A 27,535-nucleotide genomic window follows, 5' to 3' on the forward strand; every position below is an offset into this window, starting at 1 on the left:
CTCCACCAGTTTTGTTGATAGTCCATTTTGTTGGCCCTCTCTTCTTGGGGAGGTTTTGTCATCAGCCCCTCATGTTTTTCTCCTTCTGAGTCAGTCAATATCAGTTTCTGTTCGGGACCACTCATTCTCCCATGCTCCAGCCAAATGAAGAAGTCCCTATCATATTTGTTTACTCTTATATAGTCCAATATTCCAGTTATTCCAGGGACTTCTTCTTTTCTCTTTCCCTCCTTTTGCAGATTTGTGGTCCACTTGTCATTTTCTTTGTTTCCTTTGTTCCCAAAGGTTGTCGGCTTTTGATTGGTTTTTTCCATCAGAGATTCCTCTCCTTCTTCCTCTTCCTTTTCCCCCAATTTCAAAGTTATCTCATCCTCTGCAGCTGCAGAGTTTTTTTCCATCAACTTTGTATCATTAGCAGAGTTGCTCAGTTCCAAACCGAAAGTCTCCAATTGTTTACTCATTGTGGTACTTTGCTTTTGTAAAGTTCCCACGAGAAAAAACATCCTTTCAATCTCTGCCCATAGTTTCTCTTCTGCAGCCATTGCAATATCTTTAATTCCCTCCAGGGGGATTTCCATCATAGTCCTATTCCAACAATTCGTTACTGTTGTTTCCAGCCACTTTGTTATTCCCAATCACTTTGTTTCTAAAAGTTCAATTTTAATGTAGCTCTTTTAATCCAAAGAAATACTGACAACACAGTTCCGCTTTACCGCTCGTTTGACAGCTCTTTTGACAGCTGTCAAACTCTTGATTCTTTTTCCTCGGGCTCACATGCAGGGCACTCCCGGGTCCAGGGGGGGGGATTGCCAAGAAAAAGAAAATTTTCCGAGATTCTACTCTTTTCCACTCCAGCACAATAACTTTGTAATCCAATTCATGAGAGCTATTTATTTAAACACCAAAGTCTTTTCCGCCTTAGTGCTCCTCTCCTTACTTTGAGTCTTTCTGTGGGGGGGGGGGAGTGCGGACTTCCTTTTAACACACCCCCGATCGTACTCAATTTTAAATATAAAGCTTTTAGTGCCGAAATTTCCTTCTACTCACGGGTTCTTTGTTTCAGTCCGAATTTCAGGAAAAAAGATAGCGCTCTCCGGTCATGGCTCGCGGCTCCGCTCCGCCAAGGCAGCGATCGACTCTCAGCACCACACCACTCTCCGGTCCACTCCGAAGCCTTTAAAAAGGCTCTTCGCGGGTCAGGGAGGGCGCTAAAGGTGCCCACCGAGTCACCATGTCCGCAGGCTTCCGCGCCTGCGGTTTCTAAGGGTCCCCGTGTCGCCGGCACGGCAAGACCCGTCCTTAGTGGAGCCGATTCCCTCCGGAGCTCGGAGGGAATCCGCCATTACCCGTTCGCGCTATCCCGGAAGTCCTTAACCAGGGTTTTTGTTCCTTTGGAATGAGGCATGGCAGAGTCTTTAAGAAATACGATTTATTCACGCATGTTGGCACCTGAGTTTTATGGAGAGAGTTTGCAGCGTTCACATTTCAAGAGGGGCTTGTCGTTCCCAGCAGCAGAGCATTGGATTCCGAGACATCCTAAGCACCATCTTGTCGCTCCTTAACAGCCTGCTCCAGCCAGCCTGCCAGGCTTCTTCTCTTCAATCCCTGCAGGGTGTTCTGCCCATTTCCTCATTCTCATTCCTAGCAGAACTTGCAGGAAGCAACTCCTTCCTTTCTGCATCCAACACTCCCTCCCCGGCAACCTCTGTTTCTCCAGCTCATTGCAAAATACATTGCCCTCCCAGTGGCGTAGCAAGGTCAGGTGGTACCTGGTGCAGAAAATTTATTGTCATGTGCACCCCCCCCCATTGAAATCTTGTTGGACTTCTAAGAGATCTACTCACAGTATAAAAAGACTAGCTGTGATCTACCCATTGTCATTACCAGGAGTTGTTGAGCTTTTTTTAGGGTTGCAGGGTTTGGGTCCTGAGTTGAGAGAGCTCCTGCTTCACCCTCCACCCTCTGCTTGTTTGCTCGCTTGGCTACTTCCTCTCCTCTCCCTGCCTGCCTCCTCCAGCTGAGCTTGATTCCTTACAGAGGAACAAAACATGGGAGCTAGTTCCAACAGTTCCAGGGATGAAACTGCTTGACAGCAAATGGGTCTTCAAAGCAAAGACAGATCAAAATGGCAAGATAGTCAGACACAAAGCCAGATTGGTAGCCAGAGGTTTTTCACAGGTATAAGAAGACTATCACGAGACCTGCTCACCCACCGTGAGATATGAGAGCATTAGGCTTATGCTCAAACTTACTGCAGAACAGAATCTACATGTTTCTCATCACAATGTGAATACAGCATTTTTGTACAGAACCTTAGGTGAATCACTTTATATGCTTTTTATGATGGCGTACAGGTAAAACAGGGATTTGTCTGTTCTCTGAAGAAGTCCCTATATGGTATCAAACAAAGTGCACGATGCTGGCACTCTAAACTCACTGCTGTTTTCTCTAGGGGCTGTCAAAACGAAGCGGCGAAAAGTGGTGCAACTGTCCCCCTTTCCCCCGACGGCTTGGGGTAGGCGGGAGTTGCGGGCGGGTGGCACGCCGAATGTCATCCCCCTCGGTAATGACATCCGGGGGTCCACCCCCACCTTGCTCCGCCCCTGCCCCCTCCCCCGGTTGCTTACATCAAGCCACTGCTACCCTACCCCAAAAGCTACTGAGCACAGGGTCTTAGTTTTGCCGATGGCTTGCCATTATCAAACAAGCCAGACCATTCTCATCCTTTTATTTCTTAAACGACCCACCCCCACGTGAGCCATTGCCAGGCTGGCCTCATGAGGAAGCTAGCCAGTATTATTTCCAGCCCTTGCTTCATTCATGAATTTATGAGTTTGCTCAAATTCTAACCCTTCACTGAATGTAGAGAAAATTGGGGGTGGGATCCTGCTTCCCCAGACCCATAACACTGCCCACTAACCTCACTGAAATGAGCATGACTTGTGAGTTATTACGGTTAAGATCTAAAACCTACAAAACTGGAGGCCTCTGTCTGTCAACTGTGAACAAGGCTGCAAAAGTGGGGGGGAGGAATCTCAGCCCTAGAAATCATTTGCAAAAGTTTCTATCATTGGTGGTACAAGTCACCTCTAATTATTCACTTTCTCAGCATTTGTCTCATGTTAAGTGCAGACAGCCCTAAAGACTTTTCCTGGCCAGGTAAACCAGGAAAGACAGACTGATACCTTAAGCAATTTATTTTAATTTGATTATATTTTGCTCATTATATTCCTGGTCCTAAAATCTCTCCATAAGACACAGTCCCAGGATTTAGTTCCTTTATATGCTCCCCACCGATGTATTACAGGTATTTTTTGTTTTGCAAATAATTCTGAAGATCAGTTCCTTATCTGGTTCTTATTGCAGTGATTGTATGACCCAGTAACATGATATTATTTTCCCCATTTGAAGGTTCTATTGCCAAGTCTTCGCCACCATGAAAACACAAAACAAATTAGGCCCATTTAGTGTGACTTCTTGTTCTCCCATCCCTCACCTCCACATTAACATAATGACTATCAGCATTTTGTTGTGATATTTAAAATGCTGACACCAAGACTTCTCAACTAGATCAAACACAGATTATGCTTTCCTTAAAAAGGTCTCCGTTTTCTTGTTTCCACTGTACATTGACTAGTGAAATGAAATAATTGCAAGCACACACTTTTCTTTATTGATTTAACTCATTTGTTCCCCAACTCCCTTGACAGTTTAGGCAAGTTTATTATCACAAAAGAGAATAGGAGCAACAAAATTCTCATAATCCTTTCCTCTGATACAGGTAGCTAGGCCCACGTCTTATTCATGGGATGCTGAACTGAGATACAATGCTAAGGTTCGGAATACTGATCTTGTGTTGACTACCTACTACTACTACTAATTTATTTGTACCCCGCCCATCTGGCTAGGTTTCCCCAGCCACTCTAGGTGGCTTCCAACAAAGATTAAAAATACATTAAAATGTCACACATTAAAAACTTCCCTGAACAGGGCTGCCTTCAGATGTCTTCTAAATGTCAGGTAGTTGTTTATCTCTTTGACATCTGATGGGACATCCCCTCCTTTGAAAATCCATTCAGGATGGAATGCTTCCTTCACTGCTAGGGCTCATCTGCATCTCTGTTTGCCTCATTACTCTCCCCAGGGAAAATCTGCAGTTTAGTGCTGAATTTCAACAATATATTTATTAGGAGTGATTGGGTTTTCCATGGATTGGCATTTGTTATCACTAAAGAGTGGGTTTTCCTGGAGAAAGCAGCAGGGCAAAGACAAGACCTCTTGGGCCTGTGCCTTCTAGGAAGAACGCCTAGTTTCAGGAGTTGTTTAGACACCCATATCTGTATGTACTTAGTGTCAGGGAAAGCACTGTGGATTGGAGTCACAGTTTTCAAGACACCCAAATAAGATTTACTTTGGGCCTTCCAGGTCCTTCGTTGTTTTGGTTAATGGCCAGTTGACTAACTTCAAGTAGGAAACCACTTTGGCAAACCTTTCCATCTAAATAAAATGGTAATATTGCTTTTTAATTAGTGTGCTTGACTTGGTAAGCAAAAGTCTGCTTGGGCGACGACTGTTACGAGCCATTTCCCCCGAGATTGCATATACCAGAGGTTCCTTGTCAGGCATGGCAGATCCAGGGGGACTGTCTGAAAAGAGATGCTCATGAAAATTGCAGTGGTGCACCAGAAGTTTGCAACAACATCTTCAATCTAGGTATGTAGTGATTCTAAGAAACCCACCGTTCCCATCGATAGAGGAGGGAAATGTTTTGTGTGAAGCATGAGACTCTTCATCCCAGGTTTCTGGGTTTGAGCCCAACATTGGGTGAAAGATTCCTGCATTGCAGGGGGTTGGGGGTAGATGACCTTTGTGGCCCTTTCCAACTCAATGAGTCTATGGAGAAAGGGCGCCTTATCAAACCCATTCAACATCCCAGGTGCATGCCACCCAGAGAAAAAATTTCCCCTTCAGCAGAACCACCAAACATACATTTACCAAGGAAGTCCAGAGCACAGTCTTGCACAGATTCCAAAAGATCTGCTCAGACCTTTAGAAGAGATCAGAGAAGATTGGAGATCAAAACAGGTTCTTCCCGATTCACTGTTATTTAGGAAACCAGTTGGTGCTTCTGGTGCAGTGTTTAGCTTTTTACCTCTTGTGACCTGCCTTCTTTGTCCAAGCTCCTGACTACCTCAGCCTTAAACCTCCCTTGTCTGTAGCCTGCTCAGTTGCTTGAACTTGTAGTTTATAATCCATGGTGCTTCTGCTCTATTTATTTCAGCTAGATAGCAGGGGGTAGTTCCTAGGCTAAATCTCATTGCCTTATGTGGGGAGGATATTTGAATTTGATTTGCCACGTCAACGTAAGACGCGACCATATTACAGGGGTACCTTGCGTTACATACGCTTCAGGTTACATACGCTTCAAGTTACAGACTCCGCTAACCCAGAAATATTACCTCGGGTTAAGAACTTTGCTTCAGGATGAGAACAGGTTTAGTGCGGTGGCGGCGCGGTGGCAGCAGGAGGCCCCATTAGCTAAAGTGGCGCTTCAGGTTAAGAACAGTTTCAGGTTACGAACAGACCTCCAGAATGAATTAAGTACTTAACCTGAGGTACCACTGTAGTTTCATGTGGAGGTATGTGTTGTGCCTGGGCTCCCATATGATGGTAGCTGATATATATAATTTTTGTGTATGTGTGAAATTGATGAGGAACAATTGCCTTGGAACGATATGTACAAGCAACTCCCCATTTACACAGGGAGGCATCAGATGTTTAAATGAGATCGCCTATATTGGGAACACAATTGAAGAAGCCTGCAGACACCACCATTGCTCCCTCCAAACATCCTTTCTCAAACACCAACTCTCCACAGGCCTCAAAGGTTGATGCAAGGGCTCCTAGGATTGTACTTGCAAAGGCTCACGTGACTGATAGACACTGTTTTCATGCCATTTTATGCTGTTTTCGCATTATTTTTAGGGCCATTTTTGCCCCCTTTGTGCCACTTCTGGATTTGTGGTGATGTGCATGTGCGTGGTCTCACATGCCTTGAACGAGCATAAATGGGGAGTTGCCTGTAAAAAGCAACGGGTTGTTTGTAAGGAAAATTAATATTGATTATTAGGAGAAATGTAACGAAAGGTTCAGTCTGTGGTGTCTCTGGATAGGACTAGAATAAGGTTACCAGATTCTTTTTCAATAAATCCGAGGACACTTTTCAATTTCCTACTAAATAGATGGATTTTGTCAGGGGACTGATTTGTAAATCCAGGGACTGTCCCCAGGAAACGGGGACGTCTGGTAACCTTAGACTGTGAGTATTCTTTGTCTGAAACCCTGGAGGTCCACTGCTACTCAGTGTAAGTAATATAGAGCTAGAAGATGTAGGACAGATTACAACTACTGCAGGTTTACCACACATTCACTTGAGTACGAACACCACCCAGATGTAATGTGTGTTACAGGCCTTTGAATGTTTCTTTAGTATGGATGAATTTCCTGCCTAAGGATAAAATCTCAGAGTTTTCTGCCAAGTCTTAATCTCAGAAAACTCTCTTTTGCATGCATGAAGTGAGCCTCGCTATGTAATGTGGGTTGTTGGCTCCCATCCTTTAAGACCAAAACCAGAGAGCAGAAGGCATCAGGTCTTTGAACGCTGAGGCTCGTTTCAGATATTCAGGTTTTTGGCTTGCATTCAAGGTTGCATCTGTGCCGAGCAGGAGGCCCCAGTGAAGCGCCACAAAGGCCATTGTGGTGGAGGTGAAAGGACACATGACTTGGGTCTCTGATGATGGAGAAAGCTAGTCTTTGCCAGTCCTTGCTTCCTGTATGGGAACATCACAGTGCTGGGCTTTTGTTGTTGGAAAAAGCCAATTTTAACTTCTCGCAATACAAGCTATATGTTTCCTTCCCCTGCTTCCTGATGTCATTTTAAAATAGATCTGACCATTGCTTTATCTGGAGATGATAAGAAGAAGTAAAAAAAGAAAGGAAAGAAAGAGTGTGGGCCAGCCATTGTCAAAATATACAATGAATCCCAATCTTTATTCCTGTCCTCTGTTGGAAATCTCTACCTAGTTTAGCCATTAGACCACTGTTGTAATGTTTAGCAGTTTTTAGTTTTTAGCTTTATATTCTAAGTGCTCCCTATTATGGTTAACATAGTGCAGCATAAAAAAGTGGTTAAGCAAGGATAGATGTAATGTGAAGTGGAGAATTTCTTTTACTCTGCTTTAAAAAATCTTAAGGGTTTGGGTCTAATTCCAAAGAGAGCATGTCTTTTGCTTCTGCTATTTTCCTGTTTTATATCAGGAAGGTTGCTCGGTAGGAGCTGTACAGAAGGGTGCTTTTCGATGACATCCGCAATACCAGTTCATATGATTTCCTTTTCCCACTTATTTGAATCCTCCTTTTTGCTACATTAATTCAAAATGCTGCTCCACACAGAAGGCTGGAATCTCATGCTTTGCCAGTGGAAGTGACAGAAGCAGCTGGAGGAGCTTGGCTTTGTCATAGTTGCTCACATCTGGAAGCCATTTAAGAATATAACACCAGAAGAAGATAAGACGAGCCTGCAGGATCAGGCCCATGGCTCATCTGGTTACATTCAGCAGAGGGAGGAAGCCCCCTCAGGTGTCAGAGGCTGTTCTCCTTCATTGGGGAGCAGAAGTGGGTATGCTGGGGGACCTGCACGACACCCCCTTAACTAACCAGCAGCCCTCAGGTGTGCTGGCGGGTGCGGCGAACCTGTTGCCAGCATATGACAATCAACTTCTGAACCATAGGAGGATGGTAGAAAAATATCTTGGGCTAGTTCTGTATCTATTCCATCACCAGGAGTGCCAACTTGGCCCTATGACCGTGGGTGCCCAGGGCTGTGGGTGCCATTTGGCGTGCATGGCCCTGGCAGCGAAATTCATGGGTGCCTGGTCCCTTCATGGGGAATTTTGTGTGCTCTTGGGCACACAAGTTGGCATCTATGTCCAGCATCCTGTTCTCATAGTGGCCCAGCCACATGCCTATGGAAACTTGCAAGCAGGGTTCAAGCACACTCCCCTCCTGTGGTTTCCAGGAACTTGCATCTAGAAGCCTCTGATCATGCAGGCAGAACAAAGCTAGTAGCCGCTGATTGCCTTGTCCTCCACGCCTTTGTCCAGCCCTCTTTTGAAGCCATCCAAACTGCTGGCCATCACTGCCCCCCGTGGGAGTGAGTTGGGTATTTTAGTCCATGAAGAAGTACTTTCCTTTTTCCTGGATTCTCCAACATTCAGCTGCATTAGATGTCCAGAAGTTCTAGAGAGGGCTTGAACCACCACAGCCAGACACACTGAGCCATTGCGCCGCTGTGTATGCATCTGCATAGAGAAGGTATTGAGAGGGGAACTTTTTAAAATTAAAGCATTGAATCAGTGGTGGGAATACATAATATATAATAGGAAAGGGAGCTTGCATTCAGCAGCAAGCATGGACAGATGTTTCTACCACTAGAAGTGTGTGCTCCCGGAAATTCAAATAAGGGGAGTTGAGGGAAGCCCTGCACGATAATTATAGCTTAGCTAGATCTACGCTTGACCCATGCTGCCTCTTTTATGAATGAAATTTCATACACTAATGCTGACAGTTAGGTGCTAAAGTATTCGGAGCAAAACCAATCCCTGTACAGTGGTACCTCGGGTTACATACGCTTCAGGTTACAGACTCCGCTAACCCAGAAATATTACCTCAAGTTAAGAACTTTGCTTCAGGATGAGAACAGAAATCGTGCTCCGGCGGTGCGGCAGCAGCGGGAGGCCCCATTAGCTAAAGTGGTGCTTCAGGTTAAGAATAGTTTCAGGTTAAGAACGGACCTCCAGAACGAATTAAGTTCTTAACCCGAGGTACCACTGTATATGGCGTTATTGACCTACTAAGGCCTTCAGCACTGTAAAGCATAATGCCCTATGGACTATCCTTCTGAAAATTGGCTTCCCAGATAAATTTGTGAACATCCTTCGGCTCCTCCATGATAATATGACAGCAACAATCGCAGATAGCAATGGCTCTCAAAATGAACCATTCACAGTGGGATCAGGTGTTAAACAGGGCTGTGTTACTGCCCCAACTGTATTTATTATTTTCATTGCCATGATCCTACACTTTGTCGAAGGGAAACTCACCACTGGAGTAGAAATCCTATATCGAAGAGATGGAAAGCTCTTTAATCTGAGTAGGCTGAAAGCATAGAGTAAGGTTACCGTAACTTTCATCATAGAATGTCAATATGCTGATGACAATGTAGTGTGTGCACACTGAGAGAATGACTTCCAAACCATCCTAAATATATTCGCAGAAGCTTACAAAAAGCTTGGTCTATCACTCAACATCGAAAAAACCAAAGTGCTGCACCAACAAGCACAAAACAACCCCTCTGCAGTGCCATAGATTCAACTCAATTGTGTAATATTGGAAAGTGTCAATCACTTCTATCTGGGCAGTTATCTTTCCACAAGGGCCGACATTGATCGCCTGAGCTCTGCAAGTGCAGCTTTCTCCCAGTTGAAGTGCAGAGTGTTTGAGGACTGGGACATTCGCAGGGAAACCAAAATGCTTGCTTGCAAAGCCATTGTACAGGGTGAGTCCTTTAAAAGATGCCACATGAATACAGAGTACACATGTTCCACGGGGGCTCTTTTAAAAGACTCATCCTGTACTACCAACCTTACTGTATGCTTGTGAAGCATGGACCACTTATAAAGCCAATCTCTAACTCCTCAAAAGATTCCATCAACGGTGGATTTTTACACATCACTTGGGAAGACAGGCGAACTCATGCCAGTGCACTGGAAGATGCAAAGATCACCAGTGTTGAAGCAATGATTCTTCAACATCAACTTCGTTGGACTGGTCATGCTGTTTCAGATGCCTGATTATCGTCTTAAAAAGCAACTACTCTATTCCGAACTTAAAAATAGAAAGCGTCATGCTGGTGGTCAACAAAAGAGGTTTAAAGACTCTCTCAAGGCAAATCTAAAAAAATGCAGTATAAACACCGACAACAGGGAAACACTGGCCTGCGAGCGCTCCAATTGGAGAACAGCCTTTACCAAAGGTGCCATGGACTTTGAAGATGCTCAAACTCAGGACGAAAGGGAGAAACATGTTAAGAGGAGGCACGCTTGGCAAACCCTCACTGTGATCAACTCCCACCCGGAAACCTATGTCCCCACTGAAGAAGGACATGTGGATCCAGAATTGGCCTCCACAGTCGCTCAGGACTTACTGTTAAGACCGTGTCATGGAAGACAATCTTACTTGGCTACGAGTGATCGCCAAAGAAGAAGAAGAAGACCAAAGGTATTCAGAACTTTCTAGTAATCATGGTATCTGGGAGTTCATATGTGCCAGATGTGTTCATATGTAATAATAATAATAATAATAATAATAATAATAATAATAATAATAATAATTTTTTATTTATACCCCGCCCTCCCCAGCCAAGGCTGGGCTCAGAGCGGCTTACAAGCAATAATAAAAACAAGATGAATGATTACAACTTAAAAACAAAAATAAAATACAACATTAAAATAATGGAAAATAATGTGTGCACTTTTCCAGCCACAGTGCAAAAGAGAGGCGTAACCCCTTACATGGTTTCAGAAACATGTTGCCCTACTGAGTCCACTTTCAAGCATGTAGCCACTTCATACTTTTTCCTTGAAAATCTAACAGGGTGGGTGGGTAGAAATCAGAATTCTACAGCATGCCCTGAATTATATTAAAAGAGCGTCCTCATTTTCATTGTTATTGTTAATTAGAATAATTTAAACAATAGCAAAAAAAAACCAGATTAACTTAATAAACATAATTATTCAGTGGTGCATTCAGAAAACCCATTTGTTTGTAAGCTGCCTGCTATCATCCTACGTTGACTTCTCCCTTTCAAATTTTAATGGCTTTCACAGCCATAAAATTGATGCAAGCAAACATTCCCTTATTGTTATATATTCATATTTCCAGTGCTTCTTTTTCATGCTGGCATCTTTTGTACCTAAAGATAATCCTAAAATGACTTACGCTTTGATATGAGAGGAGCTCACCTAAAAGGCCTTAGCCACCGTCCAAGATGGGTGGAGGCTGCTTGTCGTTTCTAAAAATAGCATTATATGTTATGGCCATTACTCACTTAATAGTTTTGAACAGGCTTGCGGTGGGCAGGGGGCGATATGACCCAGGTTCAAATTCGCACTTATGCCATGAAGCTTACCGGGTGATTTTGTACCAGACACCTGCTCTCAGCCTAGCCTACCTTTCAGAACTGTTGTTAAGATAACATAGCTGGTGGAGACAGTGATGTGCGCTCTTCTGAGCTGCTAAAAAAGGAGAGGTATAAATGTAATACATAATAATAATAAAAAGATCATTCATGGACTCACCAAGTTTGTGTATTTCAACCTCAGTTGCCCCTGTTGCAAATGTAATGGCCATTAATGGTCTTGCGAAATGTTGTGGGGAATTGGATGGTAGGTTCTAGGGATAGGTGTTGATATCAAAAGAGACATATATAAACAAATGTATCCTCCAGCAGTGGTGTAGTGGTTAAGAGGGGTGGACTCGTAATCTGGTGAACCGGGTTCGCGTCCCCACTCCTCCACATGCAGCTGCTGGGTGACCTTGGGCCAGTCACACTTCTGTGAAGTCTCTCAGCCCCACTCACCTCACAGAGTGTTTGTTGTGGGGGAGGAAGGGAAAGGAGATTGTTTGCCGCTTTGAGACTCCTTAAGGGGAGTGAAAGACAGGATATCAAATCCAAACTCCTCCTCCTCCTCTTCTTCTTCTTCTTCTTCCTCCTCCTCCTCCTCCTTTGAATGCCTTCTCTCCTCAAAGGAACACATTTCTGTGGACTGGGGCCTTTCCCCGTTAGGCAGAACAGGGATGGGGATATTTTGGTACTCAAGATGTTGGTGGACCCCAACGGACCCCATCCCTCACCATTGGCTATACTGCTTGGGATGGATGGATGTTGACATCTGGTAACATCCGGAGGATCGCAGGTTCCTCATCTCCTGATGCAGAGGACTCCCCCTGTAAGCGGAGGGCCTGAAACCAGCATTAGAATGGAGCCGAGAGCCAAGGGGAGAGCTGAACAGTTCATAAGGCATTCTATTCTATACTCTCCAGTTGTCCTGAATTTAAAGAGTCCCTGGATGGTGCAAAACCTTTGGAAGTCCTCCATACTGCATATCGTGTAAAATGACTTGTGCTGGCACTATAATAAAGAGCTGGGGCGGAAGATCTATTTTCCAGCCATCATTCTTAAAAGATTCTTAAAACTTCCCTTCTTAAATGTGATGTGCTCCAAGGCATTGTTTAATTTGAAATGCACTCAGTCCATTTTGTGTGTGTGTGTGTGCGCACGTGGGGGTTTTTGTTGCACAAGCCGGGTCGTTTGATGGGATGCGAGTCCCATCAGCATGACGTCTGTCATTTGCAGTACTGATGATGGTGCCCGGAAAGGTCTTATTAATCTTTATTTAATGCGTCCATGTGTATGAGAGAGGGGGTGGGTGGGAAACAAACACAGAAATAATAAATCATATGTATGCATTATGGGAAGCCTCTGGGCATTCAGACCGCATTACTCATATCTTAGAAAGGTAAAAATGGCAAGCTGTATTAGCCGAGTTCAAGGCACAAAAGGCTGTATTCATTTCGCGGCATGCATAAGTTATGCAAATGGGAACAACTTCAGGGAAAACAGCAACACAATATTCTATCCATTGGAATAATACAATTTAATAAGCACTTGTCATGAAAAGCAGCACATGCATTCTGCTAAGTTTCTTACTCGTTTTTTGGTCAAGGCTGTTAACTACTTCTAACATCTTGCGCAAAAAGTGTTTAGATGTCCAAGCACTGGGTTTGCCCAAGAAAGGGGAGGGCGCTGCTGACAGAACACAACCTCACCTCCCCACAATGCTCCAGCACACCCACGAGGCAAGGTGAGGTGACTGCCTCAGGCGGCAGGATCCACAGGGGCAGCAGATGATTTTCTCATTCCTTCTGCCCTCATCTCTCATCCCTTCTTCCCTGGCAGGGAGGAAGGTGCCATTTTGGAGTCCCTGTCAGGTGCCAAAATATCCTGGGTTCGCCCTGCTTCTGGATATGGTTAGATAGGGTGGAAACGATCATGGTTGCGTAGTCCTCTTGCATAAACAGTAACACCTAAAAACAACAACACACACCTTGAAATAGAACAGAAATGAATTGGGGTGCGTATGTCCAAAACTATCAATAATTAACACAATGGGTGTTAGGGAACCAGTGCCTGATAGTGGTTAAAATGGTGGATTGCTCCTGGAAAGATACTGGCTCATAGCTTCACTGAGACATGTTGCTCACTACCTCTCAGCTTAATCTGCTGTACCTCATAGGGATGTTATGAGGATAAAATGATGGGACCATGTATGTTACCCTGAGATGTTAGGTAGAAGCGTAGGACAGAAATGTAATTTATAATATTAAATAGTTTGGTATTTGAAAGTATTGATTGTGTGTGTGTGTGTGTAACTATATTTATTGCTTATTACTATAGTTATACTCCATGTTTGAGCTCATATTGGATCCCAGAATAGTTTACAGCAATTAAATAAATCACCAAGGTACAATGTAAATGAAATAATTTTTATGGCTGTTGTTGCCCTTAAAAGCTCCCTGGAATAGCAGCAGCAGCAGCAGCAGCAGCAACAAAAGCATTGCAGATTTCTTTAAAGCTGATACTATACTATTGAAGAGTATAACCAATTAATAAGAGCCACAAGATTTGATACAAATTAGGTTTATGGGTGAATCAAATTTTCCCTCCATCCTTACTCACTAGGTAATCCTTGTAGGCGAGTTTAGTGATGGCTGCTAGAGAGGATTTTAATGGATAATTAGGTTTGGGCTGCAACACTGAATATGCTGTTTGCTTCTGTGTGTTTGCTCTTGCAATTTTAGCAGTCTTGAAAAAGGAAGCAGAGGCTTTCTCTTGGAAGCAAACTGATAAGACTGCAAATATATATATAGATCTGGGATCTTGAGCAAGAGGTTAGGTTTCTTCCAATCCAGCCGTTCATAGTGGAATGGCCCTTGAAATATCAAGGTTAATAGTATCTTCTGTACCGATAAGCGAGAAGATTTAATTCCAGACATCTAAATTGTAGTTGCTAGTGTTTAGTTTGGAATTAATAGAGTGACTACAGTGATCAATAACAGATATATTCAAAACATGTGCCTTTAATTCCCTATCTGTTCTGCTGCTTGCTAGAATGATCTAATGACCTTTCTGGTGGTGTTAATGAACAAGTTATTAATTAAAATGTGATCTTTATCCTTCACTTCTCTCAAATCATCCTTTCTGTTTGTATGAGGCTTCCACACTCGCTGCATGAGAGAAGCAATACCTGTCCCCTGCAGTATCCTGGAAGGTTTTGGCCTTTTTGTCCCTTTTGACTTTAATCTATTGTTCTGTTCAAGGTTACTTTGAAAACACCAGGTTGTCTTGCTCGGTGTCACAGTTTTCACCTTTGTTTCTAATGCTAGACTGTTTATGCTTGCCCATATAATCATATTCCAATCCCCCCTTGGCTTCTGGGAACTTTGCTCTCATCCTGTAACTGCAGGTTTCCTCCTCTTGCTGGAGTGAGCCTAGAAGAGGGAGCTGTGACCTTGCAGAGCAGTTATTTGTAAGCAACAATATTAATTCATGAGTTTTCCCCTGTCTCATCACATCACACATTGCAGCAAGCTGACCTCTTTCTCTCCAGGTGGGTTTACTGTGGAACCAAGATATGCAACCGTCTGTGACTTTTTGCGATGCAAAAGGACTCTTAGTACGCCTTCTCAAACTGAGCTGTATATTAATGTTTAGCTTTCAATGTTAAGGGCGACAACAACGATGGTTCCTCACTTACAGGAATTACTGAGAATTACAATTGCTGGATTTTATTGCCTTTGCCAGATCTCTGATATAAATAGAAGAGGTTATCCCAGCAGTCAGTATGGAAGTAGCCTACCCTCCTAGCAACCTTCAATTTATGTGATAGGTGGTAAAGGAGTTGAAGGTTCTATCTGTGTAACACAACTACCATATATAAAAATATTTAAAAATTGTCCAGTAGCACTTTAGAGACCAACTAAGGTTGTTGGTACCATAGTACTACCACAGCATATTTTAGAATTAGTATTCATTTGCTGAGACCAAGTAACAGGCATGCTGTGATTTTCTGCATGCACTTCCAAACATGGTCTAAATATAATCTGACGCCGTCACATGACATATTGTGGGCAGGTGCTGGGGCTCAGTAAGCGTCACTATGGTTGGGTCCACCACCATTCCTGCCGCAACTGCCGCGGCTGCTGCTACAACAGCCAGCCAGCCACATGGGCACATCAAGGCTGGAATGACTATTAAGACAGAGTTGCTGACGAGTTTTGTGTGTGCCTGGAGTGTGCAGTGTTGCTGCCGGGCCCTTGGCCACACAGGGACTGGTGGGGTGGCCTGGCAGTGGCACTGAGAAGAGCTTCAGGTCGTATCCTCAAATTGACCAGCACTATGTTAAAAGGATGTTGGATATGAAAATAATATGGCATTAGGGATACAGTGTGAAATAATATGCAAAAATGTAATAGAAAAAGGGTGAAAGGCAAAAGTTTTATTATGTCAAAAGTAAATTATGTGTTAAGGGTGTTTAAATACAAGGAGGAAAGATTGGAGATATAATAGAGTGATATTAATAACTAGAAATGAGTTCTGAAAGAGGGTAAGGATTTGCTGTATCTGATTGGGTAAAAAGGAGCACAAAAAAGGGAGGTGTGAGGAAGTCAAGAAAGAAAGATAATCAAGTATGAATTTAAAAGTTGGAGTTTTCATTTTTCTTATCATTGGGAGGATGTGTATTTTGCTTTTTTTTATCTGTTTTATGTGTATTTTTGATTGTGTTTTTATTTTTCTTCACTTCTTTTTGGTTGTTATGTGTTTTCTCTTTTATAAAACTTAATAAATATATATTTTTAAAAAAACAAAAACAAATTGACCAGCACTGCCATGTTAAAGATGCAAACCCCACCCCCAGCATCTGTTTTGGAGCTCTGCTGAGAGCTGCCACCATCAACAACATGGGCTGGTAAGAATGAACCCTGGTCAAGGAAGAGGGGCATGTCCACTGAACATTGGGCAGAGTGGATCTTTCTGGAGGCAAGCCTGATTACCCTATTCTTTACCATGTATCCTTCAAGGGAATACAAATATCTAAGTCAGATGCAGGCAAATATCTAAGTCAGATGCATACAAACCTATATGTCGCACATGGCCAACACTGAGGGCTATTTTGAAAGGGCATGGGGTGACCCATTTATTGATGGATATATGATGGTGGACGTTACATGGCTGAAATGGCTGGGTGGGCCTAATTAGATCCATGGGCTTGAGATTCCCCCACTGCTCCTATAGGCAGTTTCCTGCTCTTCCTAATTCACAGTACAATATCTAGAAGAGTTTGGATTTGATATCCCGCCTTTCACTCCCCTTAAGGAGTCTCAAAGCGGCTAACATTCTCCTTTCCCCTCCTCCCCCACAACAAACACTCTGTGAGGTGAGTGGGGCTGAGAGACTTCAAGGAAGCGTGACTGGCCCAAGGTCACCCAGCAGCTGCATGTGGAGGAGCGGAGACGTGAACCCGGTTCACCAGATTACGAGTCTACCGCTCTTAACCACTACACCACACTGGCTCCCTATCACTCTCTGGCAATCTTTCCCCTGTACTTTTCAGTATGGCTTCTTGGAGAGTGTCTGTGCTATGACATCCTCAGCTGGCCATCACAAATCACCATCAAAATGTGGAATCTGTGGATTTTCAGAGCTAAAACCAGTAACAATCTCAGCAAAGAACTGCGGATGATACAGCACATCGGTGGAATTACAAACTGATGATTATTCTGATAAAATTTTTAAATTAAAAAACAACACGGAAAATACCCTCACTATTGCTTTGCCTAACTCATGCTACCTTTTAAAATGCATGAAGTACCATTTCTCTAGGGACTGACATCTGTCATTTGCTTTTGACAATTAACGCAGTCTTAAAACAAGTCACACATTTCAATGTCAAAGAAGTCGTTGTGATATCAAGTCATATGTTGAGTGGTTCTGGATTTGAAAATCTTTTTTAAAAAGCATTTCCTACCTAAATTCAGATAATGGGTGACTGAAAGGCAGTTTTTTCTTCTTCATCGTGCACAGTGCTTTTTTTGGGGGGGGGCGGGCTGTCCTGCTCAGCTTGGATTTAACCCTTCCACCCAAGAGCTCAAGGTAGTCTACATCTTCGTCCTCGCTTTATTCTCACATCAACGCTATGAGGTAGGCTAGGCTGAGTTGGGATTTGAACCTAGAACTGAGTCCCAACCCTTCACTACCTGTTTGTTACTCAGTTTAGGCAGAAAGGCAGTGGGGTATGGTTTTTAGATGAAATACACATCTGCTTTCATAATGAGTAAAATCTCTGGCTGCAATCCTATACCCACTTAATTGAATTCAGTGGAACGTAGGCTTGAGCAGATTTGTGTATGTTGCACTCTAACTGCAGTTTTCTTGCTTTTGCCCTAGGTGTTCTAGAAAGCCAAGTTTTATAGAAAGGTGGGATTAAACCAGTGGGGGGAAAATACACAAGAGCACAGATATATGTAAATATCCACGTTCCTGAATCTTATTACTAACTTGTTATCATCATGTTTGGTGTGAATCTCAATGTGCGTGGCAGATGGGGGTGAGGGACGGATTACCGGCCTTGACATTTTAGAGGAAGGGGCTTTGGGGTCAGTGGCAGAGAACGTTCTTTGCATGCATTCCTTTGAATCCTAGATTCTCTCCCTGGAATCTCCAGGTAGGGCTGGGAAAGAACTCCTGACTGAAAACTTAGGGCTTATCCATTCCACACCTTGGTTTGGCCCACTGCTTCCCCCCTGGGAATAGTGCTGAATCAGAACAAAATTCACGGGTTTTCCATGAATTGCTGTTTGTTTTGATTTAGCGCCAAGGAGCAGATTTTCCTGGGTAAAACAGCAGGGCAAAGGTAAAACTGCTCAGACCCATGCGGAGAAAGCCCAGGACAAGGGGGAAACCATTTGGACCTGGACACGGAAAAAGCAGAAGTATGGGTGAGTCCTTAGAGAGCTTCTGCCGTTGTCAACAACGCTAAGCCAGATGGACCAATGGCCAGATTCAGCTTCCTGCACTCCTATCGAAATCCATTGATGTAGCACATGCATGAATGGGAACGGCCTCTTTGCTCCTTGCATTTGTGGCTACACCTATATTGTGTGAATAGGGCTGTTGTCTTTACTTCAAGTAGAAACATCTTAAGAACCAATGGACAAGTCATAGGGCGAATAGGTTGGGAGTGGGGGATAGCTCTCTACTTTTCCTGCATGGAATGAATTTCCAACTTTTGATTTAACTGTGAGGCATGCTGGCACCGTGTCTTCAAAATATAGTTAAGGACCCTGGTTGATTAATATTGGTGCCGGTGCTTCTCTTAGCCACAGCCAAGGAAGGAGAAGGTAATTTACTTTTGGGAGGGACTGCACACTTGGGAAACTTATGCAGTGGCACTTAAATCTTTAAACTCAAGGTCTCCTGTAAGAGAAACCAATAATGTTTCTGGCTAGTATATAAATAGAGGACTACATAAAGGCATTTATAAGCAAGGTTATTGGTTTCGTGGAAATCAAAAATCCAAATTCTGCAACATTGTCACAGGACCAAAAGAAATCATGGGAATTACGCTGATTTAGGCAAATAGCAATTGACCGCTGGATCTAGTAACTCAATCAAAGTTGATTTATGAGGTACAGTCTCCACTGGGCATTGGGGGAGGTGGTTGTGATTTTGGCCACTTGTGGTAGTTTTGGGTACATTGCTTCTGTTGTGACGTGTAGCAATGGTTGGGAAGAGAAGGAAGCAGGGATTAGGGGATCTTCGTAGACAGTGGATGGGAAAGTGTGGAATAGACTTGCAAAGTAGGATTGGGGGTAGGGATGTCAGAGAATCCCAACGAAAACAGAAGCAGGTGAGGAAATTGCTGATGTTTGCTTATTCATCCCATTTCTGGAACAGAATTTGCTGCTGCTGCTCCTTTCAGTGTGCAAGCAATAAGTAATTGATTATGTTCCTCCACAACCATTTGCATTGTGTTTTCTTTGTACTGAGATGACTGGTGTGAAATAATGTAATAACAATGTAATAATAATAATAATAATAATAATAATAATAATAATAATAATAATAATAATTTTATCATTTATAACCCACCCATCTGGCTGGGTTTCCCCAGCCACTCAGGCCAGCTTACAGCACATATAGAAACATATTAAACATTAAACATTATAAACTTCCCAATGCAGGGTTGCCTTCAGATGTCTTCTAAAAGTATAGTTCTTTATCTCCTTGACATCTGAAGGGAGGGTTGTTCCACAGGGAGGGTGCCACTGCCAAGAAAGCCCTGTTCCTGGTTCCCTGTAGCTTCACTTCTCACAGTGAGGGGACCAGCAGAAGACCCTTGGAAGACAACCTGAGTGTCCGGGCTGAACAATGGGGGTAGAAACACTCCTTCAGGTATACTGGGCAGAACCCATTTAGGGCTTTAAAGGTCAGCACCAACACTTTGACTTGTGCTTGCAAACACACTGGGAGCCAATGAAGATCCTTTAGGACCAGTATTATGCTCCCAGCAGGTACCCCCAGTCACCAGTCTAGCTGCCACGTTCTGGATCAGTTGTAGTTTCTAAGTCACCTGAGACTCCAGCTCCCAACATCCCTTACCACTCACCATGCTGATGAGAATTGGGACTGATGAGAGTTGGAGTCCAAGAATATCTGGTTCTGTCCGCTGGTGTTAAGAAGTAAAAACTCCCCTGTTTTGCTTATTGGAATCACTCCCCACAATTTTCCCACAAGCTTAAAGCTTGTTAGAGTGGGGTATAAATGGGATCAAGTTAGCACTGGGCAGACTAAGGGCAAATGTGCAGTGAACAGTCAATGGAAGAGCAAAGCAAAGGGATGAAGCATAGCCAAGGTGTCTAAATAAAAAAGGACTGTTGATAAGTCTACTGGTGACCTTCTTCTGGTGCTTCTTACAGAGACTATTGGGAAACTGAAGCCCAGGGGAGCCATGAAGTCCAAGTAATCTCAGGTGGACTTGTATTCCCTAGTAGGTAGGAAGTGAGAATCGATTCCTAGCAGTTATTTTGCAAAATTGCTTAGGTTGTGTTTTTTTAAGTTTACCTCACAACACTAGAAACTTCCTGGTATGTCCGTCCCCCCACTTTAATTCACAATGTGACACTGATACACCAGATACCACACTGGAAGGCAAGCAGTGCTTTGTGCTGTGCTATTGTGGCCATGTGATTTGATTCAAACCCTAAGGAAGGCATTCAAATCAAGTTACAGATTTGTACTGGAACTGAAGGACGCTTAAGTTTTAAGATTCTTTAATAATATTCAGAATGACTTTGCACACCATATATGGGCAGCTTGTTGTGTGGCTCATTCTGACTTGTACCTTTAGTCACATTGTGTTGCTCCAAATTCCAGTAAAATTCTCTAAGGGGATGCTTATCACACCAGACAAGAGAGGGAAAAGAACTCAGAGAGAACACCACATTTAGCTTTAATCGTGGAAGCTGATAATCTGTGAGATTCATTCTGTGGGGTGGCCCCGCTAAGCTTCTTGATAGAATAATTAAACTTTCTTTACAAACAGAAATAATCCTCCATGTACATTCTGCGCTATACAGTAAAGGTCTTGAAAGGGATAAAATTGTGTGTTAAGGAAACCTTGATGAAAGCTCCAAGGAAAATAAGGGCTGAATTAAAAATCAAAGGCTCCATGAGGCAGCGTAACAAAAAGATTTCAGATGTTTAGGAATACAGTCATACCTCATGTTACGTTTGTTTCAGGTTGCATGTTTTCAGGTTGCGTCCCACGGCGACCCGGAAGTACCGGAAAGGGTTACTTCTGGGTTTCGCCGCTCGCGCATGCGCAGATGCTCAAAATGACATCATGCGCAGAAGCGGTGAATCGCGACCCGCGCATGCGCAGGCGTGGGTTGTGTTCTGCTCAGGTTGCCTACAGAATGGATCCTGTTTGCAACCAGAGGTACCACTGTATAGACAAGCATCGAGCTGTCTAAAGTCAGTGAAAAAACTGATGGTTTAATTCCTTCATTGTAGAGTAGTGAGAAGGTAGGTCCCTAGGTACTGGTAGCTGTTGCCCATGGGACTTGTAGGAAAGACGCAGGACTGGCCTGCTCATGAGGTGAAGCAACCACCTTGGAGAAGCAGCTCTGTCAGTTTCTGGTGAGATCTCGCCGGAAACTGCTGCCACTTCTGCACCTAAGGGAAGTAAAGAAGGCTTCAGTGGTGTGGGGTGGCACGGCGGCATGTTCCTGTTTTGCCTCAGGTGGCAAAACGGGATGCGCTGTCTCTGGACAGAAGGAAGGAAGACCAACAGTAGGTGGAGTCAGAGCCACCCCATGCTTGGTTGTAAGAAGGTTGGAAGTAAGAAGGCAGCCCAAATAGACCACCCTCCGCTGGTCAGAGAGTGGGTCTACACAGAACGATGTGGTAGAATGCTGAGGTTGGTGGAGTGGGTTGTACCACTTCAAATTACAAGTGGGTGAATGCCGCCTTTGAATGCTTCTTCATGTTGACCAAGTAGTGCTGTGCTGAAATTTGTCCTCCAAGTTTCTCAAAGCTTTTCTTCCCCTATGAAAGAGGCTACTTGTCTGGAGCTCCAGGGTACCGTGGGGATTTTTAAAAATGGTGGCTTCCCACACTCAGCTAACTTTCATGGAGGGGTAGGCTGGGCACATGCTAGTGTTTGTGGGCTGCAGCTGCCCACGGGTCCCTGTGGTGACAGACTCCAGGCCATATTGCTAGGTCTGTGGTTTGGGGTGGAGGCCCTTGGGACTGTTGCTATCTTGAGAGATGAAGCAGCGCTGAGACAACAAGCACTCTTTATCTGGGCCAGGGAAGCTGAGGGCATCTCAGCCACTAGTCTTTGCTGGTTTTTTGGTTAACAGCACCTTTTGTTTTTAAGCTTTATTATTAAGATTTCCCCATAGTACAGTAAAATTGCAGCTATAGAAGATACAAATCGAATACAGTGGTATCTCGGGTTAAGAACTTAATTCATTCTGGAGGTCTGTTCTTAACCTGAAACTGTTCTTAACCTGAAGCACCACTTTAGCTAATGGGGACTCCTGCTGCCACCGCACCACCGCTGCATGATTTCTGTTCTTATGCTGAAGCAAAGTTCTTAACCTGAGGTAATATTTCTGGGTTAGCGGAGTCTGTAACCTGAAGCGTATGTAACCTGAAGTATATGTAACCCGAGGTACCACTGTACTTTAAATATGGAGTCTTCTCCTAAAAGTAATTCTTGGACCTTGCCACTCACAGCCTCTCACTCTGGGAGACCAATATTTCTCTGTCTCCTACCCAGGGTCCTCCATCAACCCTATATCCCCTCCCCCACAAGTATGTAATTTCTGGACCCTAATAAAGGCCCCGGACATAGGACCCCAAAGAAAGTCTTTATTTCAGTTAACAGCATTTTTTAAACAATGGAACTTCCCTCAGCACAGAGCCCAATTTCTGCTACTGAATCTTGCCGTAGCCGTTGCCTGGCTTTCCCCTCTGATTCTCTCCCTACACAGTCCTCAAAATATTGTTTGTTTCATGTAAACAAATCAGAGGTTATCCCCAGATGGGCTTGCAAGGAAGTCAAGAGAGGAGCTTTTGATTTCGCTAGCCGTTATCTGAGCCCACTTTGTGTAGACTACCACTTGGAAAACCATAGTTGGATCTAGTGTAGCTTCCCTAAAATAACAATTGCTGCTGTTTCTAATATTTGTCCAGATAATATATTTGGTGATTAACTGAAGTGTTTCCATCAGACTTCTGTTTATTTTTCAGCTTCCAGTGTAATTATTATGCTGATTTTATGATATTCGTTGTTGAACATGAAAATGATTTCAAACACACAGTGGTTGTTTTGCTTCAGCCTCAGTAGGAATAAAGAAACTTGCAGTTTTATGAACTGGAATGGTGCATTTTGGAGTTTGGCATTTTCTAGAATAGTTCTAAGTTGTCTTTGGGTGCAAGTATGGGTAATGATTTTGAAATCAAAATGTATACTATGACATATGCTTTTGAGCTGACCCAGCCTTGATTTGAACAGAGCTCTGATGACAGCCCTAGCTGAATGGTGGAATTATATATGCTGGTTTTCTTACCAAATGTAGTCTTCATCCATAGTATTTTAAGATTCAAAAAACAGTGTATGGAAAATAAAATGCTTATTCTGCTGTGGGTGGCATTCAACTCAGTTTTACTCAAAGGAGACCCATGGAAATTCATGAACATGACTAAGTTATGTCCATTAATTACAGTGGGCCTACTCTTTAAGTAAAAGTTTGGTTGACTGTCAACCTATGAAAGTTGCATAACCACTGAACATTACTGCCACTAACACTGCAGGCAAATACGTATGCCGTGTTGTGTAGCCTAGAGGATTTTCACCCTTATTTGTTTGGATCTAGGTTATGAGTTTTCTCCTCGGTTAGAGCCAGAAGGTATATTGCTGAGAACTGGCATTGGGTTTAGGGGGGGGGGGTTGCGTACAAAATTGGCTGCGCCCAAGGTCTTTGTGTTAATGCTAATTAGGCAGGTAAAAAGCAGAATATTTCATTTGATCCAGTGTGTGAACATTAAGATCCCACCACCCTGAAATTGCTAGCAGCTAAGTTGGAGTTCGTGGAGTTATTAAATATAATGAGGGCTCTCGCGCTTTGTGATGGTGCTCACTGGATGTTTACAAAGAAAAAGCTTATGTCTTGCATTCTGCATTGGGGATATTTTTTTTATTTTCATTTTCATTACATTTCCTGACTTCAGTATCTAGGTCAGTCTATGAGAGAGGCTCCCCAAGATGACTAAAAGGGATACAGGAAGACTGAATGTAGTTTTGTCCTTCTCTCTTTCTAACCTTTGCCATTCTTACCACCCCCTCCCTGGTCAATTTAATAGGAAGGAACAGTAGGAAGAAACACGAGCTTTGTTGTAGGTTAAAGGTAGTCTGCATCTGGGTCCCTTCAGACTTCATGAATTGCTCATGTTGTTAATGTAGTGCCATAGATGTATGTGGACCTTTACAGAGTAACTGTCTGAGGTGCAAAATATGGGAGACAACAGAGGAGCGCAGAGGAAAATGGAGATAAGAGCAACAGGAGAAGAATATGCATTCATTTATTTTGGGTAGTGGGGAGGCTGCAGATCTCCAGTTGTTGCTGTACTCCAAATCCCAGGCAGCATGATCAGTGGTCACGGATGATGGGAGTTGTAGTTCAGCAACATATGCTGGACTGCCGTCTCATTCACAAAATTAATAGTGCTTTTGCTGGTGATGTTGGCAGGTGGAACAGTCAAGGAAGGGTTTGGTAGCAGCAGAGATAATTGACAGCTCCCCTTCTCAAGTTACTTAAGGTGTGAAGGGGAATCAAAAGGTGGCATGTTTTTTTGAGCAGGGGGTGGGGGGATGTCATTTTGAGCCACTTGTGTCCCATGGCAATACCAGGTCAGCTAGAACTGGACGGAACACAGTTCCGGCACCTCTCAGGCGGGTGCCATTGCCATTCTAAGAGAACAAGGGAAGCATTCCTGTTGAGTTCCAGAACTTCTTTTCCTAGAAAAATAGCACTAGGCAACACCATTCACAAATTAAAAAGTTATCTTTGGCTCGTGCTGTATTATCATATGAAAGTCTTCCAAGTGTATTGACGTTTCCCCCCTTTAAAACTACAAACTCTCTTCTGCAGAAAATGATGTTCCAATCCCCCCTGCCAAATTTCACTGGCTTTTCTATTCTGCTTTTCCTCCTCCCCCAACTCTCTTTTAAAGTTTTCTTTGTAAAACTACAAGCTGAGGGTCAACACTACCTCTCTTTTTTCTCTCTCAACAGGAGCAGAAAATTTTCTCTCAAGACTTTCTAGTGCTAGAAGAGGCCCTGAGGCAGGACAAGCAAAAAACGGTAGGAAATACAGACCTTTGCGTAAAAAATGTGTGATACCTCATGGGAGACGCAAATAGTTCACAACAGATATTTACCAGGCCAAAGTGAAGCTTCAGAAGATCTTTGGCTTTGCCAACAAAGGCAAAAAGTAAAACGCAAATAACTTGGAATCACATCTTTTCTTCTAATTCATGTGTCATCTCTTGGGCACCATTCACACATTTATTGGGTCACTATTACAATTTAAATGGTGGAGGAATGTGTTTGCTTCCCTTGCCTCAAAGACACAGTGCAGTGGATTGTCAATGTAAAAGTTCATGCATGCAGCAGCTGGCCAAGACATTGCATTCTTTGACCCTCTCTTTCGAGGAAATGAGGCAAATGGCTGGAGGACTCATGCCCTATTTTATATTAGAAGTCTGTATATGTATGTTGGGTGAACTTGCATTCCTATTCCTCATGAAAGATTTGTCCAGCCAGATAATCTAGCCCAGGGGTTGGCAACCTAAGGCCTGTGGGCCGGATGCGGCCCAATCGCCTTCTCAATCCGGCCCGTGGATGGTCCGGGAATCAGCGTGTTTTTACATGAGTAGAATGTGTCCTTTTATTTAAAATGCATCTCTGGGTTATTTGTGGGGCATGGGAATTTGTTCATTCCCCCCCCCCCAAAATATAGTCCAGTCTATCACGTCTGAGGGGCAGTGGACCGGCCCACGGCTGAAAAGGTTGCTGACCCCTGATCTTGCCTATGTCTGTCCATGTACCATGGTGTGCCAGATGAAGACTTTGACGTTGCGTCGAATCCATGTTGCGTTAATATGTGAGAGGTGCTAAGGTGAAAAGAGAGCTGGTTGCATTCTGAGATACTTCTACGTCAGGGCTTCTGTGTTTGATACTTGATTCTGTAAACTTGAACTGTACTCACATAGTAAAAAACCATGTGAAGTGAATGTGTAAGCGCAGGATCGTGGTGGCTTGTCCCCAGCCGTATGTGCATCCAACTGAATGGATGCACAGAGTTTCTGACTTTTTATTCGCTTGGGCATTGATTAATTTATAGATTGTGTCTGTGTGTATTTAGTTTTTGTAAATCAACCGGAAAATAGTTTTTTAAAATGAATATAGGTTAAATAACTACCTCATTTTGTTCTCCACTGATTAGACTTTTTTGTGTTTTGTTTGGGTGGGCGATTTGCTCCAGATTAGTAAACGGAAGAGGAATCTGCCAGTGTGCGTGTAAACATTGCTTCTGCTCCTAAAATAAGTCTGCTCTTCCTTCTCCTCCACATTTCACATTCTTTTCAAGGAAATGGCTGCTTCTCCTTGCCATATTTCCAGCAGAGAAAATCAGAGTCATGGGCTGCAGTGACAGCCCTATTGTGTTTTAAAGATGATTAAGAAGGCAGCACTTCTGAGACTAGATTTATTTATATTACCTAACGAAAGATTCACAGTCCCATATATATTTCAGAATTGGACTTTCCTCGAAGCCCCATCAGTAACTGGCTGATGAATTGCATCATTTGAGGCCTGACGGAAGAACGGCTGGGTGATACTTCAAGAGGACTGAAGACATTATAAAAACCCTTGTAATAGACTTAATGCTTTGTACCAACAAACTGCACCAAGGCTGCACATTCCTAAGCAGGCAAATGCTTTGTGGCACAGTTTTCACATGCACCTGAAGGACAAAGGCAAGGACACATTTTAGGACTCAAATGGACTGTGCCCTCTTCATTTAACCCTTGCAAACACATGATTTAATAGGCTTTCTAATGGGCACATTTAGGTACTTGACCTAACCGGTGACTGAGCAGTCGTAATTTGATTTGATTTATTATATTTCTGTGCCACTTTTCTTTCAGAAGAATCGCAAAGCGTCTTATAAACAGTAAATAACAGTGACATAACAGAACATCTGAAATACAGCACAAATCAAACAGAACAATTATATAATAATTATATAATAATACTGAGGGCAACTTGGTGCCAGGAAGCCATGTTGCTGTAGTCCTTACAAGAGGATTGGCTTCTGAGTGTGTGATGCTGTGTTTTGAACACAGCCTGAATACAGATTTGTCTGTGTGTTGGGTCTGTACTATGAGCCAGCTTGGACGAATAATGTAGTCAGGAATGAAAGCAAGAGCACACCTTACGCTTCCGCACAAGCCAGCACACCTGCCCCATTTCTGATCCCACAATGCAGGAATATAACATTTTAATGGTGCCCACACACAGGCAGTCCAATGCACCCATTTAACATGGTTGATCTCTTCAATAATACATTTTATACTAAGCCTACTAATGTTGGGTCATGCACGCCCCATATTAAGTCCCTCTTATGCCTGAACTGCCAATGGCGTTGGAAGTTGGGTGGGCTGGTGGTGAGAGAGAGTAAGACATATGTTTGCTCCTCAACGGGGAGCAGTAACAGAAAGCAT

The 27,535-nt window shown here is 43.4% G+C and overlaps 1 protein-coding gene across 4 annotated transcripts in view; it reads left to right on the plus strand.

Annotated features, from left to right (window-relative positions):
- The window catches only part of FHIT (fragile histidine triad diadenosine triphosphatase), a 1,051,187-nt gene that overhangs the window by 184,244 nt on the left and 839,408 nt on the right, over window positions 1-27,535 (plus strand). For 2 of the 4 annotated variants that reach the window (XM_081903436.1, XM_081903435.1), the window contains one exon: window positions 25,044-25,112. The exons of 1 other annotated variant lie outside the window; for it this stretch is intronic. The gene's annotated coding sequence lies outside the window, so the exon portion shown is untranslated. Of the gene's footprint in view, window positions 1-4,692; window positions 4,714-25,043; window positions 25,113-27,535 lie in introns of those variants that run through there. One more of the 4 variants, XM_081903437.1, reaches the window with a different exon arrangement.

This window comes from Podarcis melisellensis, assembly GCF_964234715.1.
Source record: "Podarcis melisellensis genome assembly, chromosome: 2".
NCBI classification, from domain to species: domain Eukaryota; kingdom Metazoa; phylum Chordata; class Lepidosauria; order Squamata; family Lacertidae; genus Podarcis; species Podarcis melisellensis.